The 1,269-nt window shown below is 42.6% G+C and overlaps 1 non-coding gene across 1 annotated transcript; it reads right to left on the reverse strand.

Moving 5' to 3' along the window:
- Positions 1-810: 810 nt before the first annotated feature.
- Positions 811-916, reverse strand: LOC116547473. The gene has a single exon (XR_004267062.1). It is a non-coding gene; the product is annotated as a U6 spliceosomal RNA (small nuclear RNA).
- Positions 917-1,269: the final 353 nt, after the last annotated feature.

Consider the following 1,269-nt stretch of genomic DNA (forward strand, 5'->3'; position numbering starts at 1 on the left):
AACGGGGGTGGGTGTGTGTGTGTTTGTGTCTCCCTAGGCAGCCTGGGTGTGCTGCAGCACTGGGAAATCGTGCCCGCTTGGCCTACCATTTTCATTGAAAAGTGGGCGGCTGCTTACTGACCCAGCAGTAAAACCAAGGGGAAGGCTTCCATTCAAATATCTCGGTCTTGGCTCTTAGGTGCTTTTCCCTTGACAGCATGCTTCTCATGTTTTGTCTTGAACAGTGCTGTGAGGCCACTGCACTGATGTCCTTTTACTTCACATCTTCAAATTCAGTCACATACTGACGTCCTAGGGGTTAGGACTTAAGACTTTTTAGGGGACACAAGGCAGCTGATAATATTTCTTAACACTGTCTTTGAAAGAAAATTTCTTTTCGGTTGTGGTGGCTCATGCTCATTAATCCCAGCACTTTGGGAAGCCAAGGTGGGCAGATTACAACATGGTGAAACCTCATCTCTATTAAAAATACAAAAATTAGCCAGGTATGGTGGTGTGTGCCTGTAATTTCCAGCTGCCCTGGTGGCTGAGGCATGAGACTCGCTTGAGCCCAGGAGGTGAGAGATGGAGTGAGCTGAGATCGTGCCACTGCATGGGCAATAGAGCAAAAAAATAAGAAAATAAGTTTCTTTTAATTTGTATGAAGCCTAAGGTATTATCATTCATCCTTTTTGTGTTCTAGGAAATCTTCGTATAACCCAAGATTGGAAGGATTATCTCTTAAATTTCCTCTTGGAGATATATACACATACACACATACATACATACATACATACATACATACATATTTCACATTTTGCTTGTGAGCTCTTAAAAAAGAAAAGCTTCATGAATTTGCATGTCATCTTTGTACAGGGGCCATGCTGTCTTCTCTGTAAAATTCCAATTTTAATATATGAGCTGGCAAAGTGAGCACTATGACCATTTTTTTTTTTTTTTTTAAAAAAAAGGACAGTCTCTGCCCAGGCTAGAGGCTCACTGCAATCCCCGCCTCTGCCTTCTGAATTCAAGCGATTCTCCTGTCTCGGTTTCCCAAGTAGCTGACACTTAGGCGTGCACCACCATGCCTGGCTAACTCTTGTATTTTTTGTAGTTTTGCCATGTTTTCCAGGTAGGTTGTGAACTCCTGAGTTCAAGTGTGATCCTTCTGCTTAGCCTTCTACAGTGCTGGGATTGAAGGTGTGAGCCACTGCTCCCACCAACCACTTTTTGAGTTAATATTTGTTTGGAGCAAAGTATGGGACAGACGTGGTTTTTTTAATTTAAAAA

The sequence above is a fragment of the Sapajus apella genome, unplaced genomic scaffold, assembly GCF_009761245.1.
Source record: "Sapajus apella isolate SASKATOON/1434 unplaced genomic scaffold, GSC_monkey_1.0 scaffold3283, whole genome shotgun sequence".
Classification (NCBI taxonomy): domain Eukaryota; kingdom Metazoa; phylum Chordata; class Mammalia; order Primates; family Cebidae; genus Sapajus; species Sapajus apella.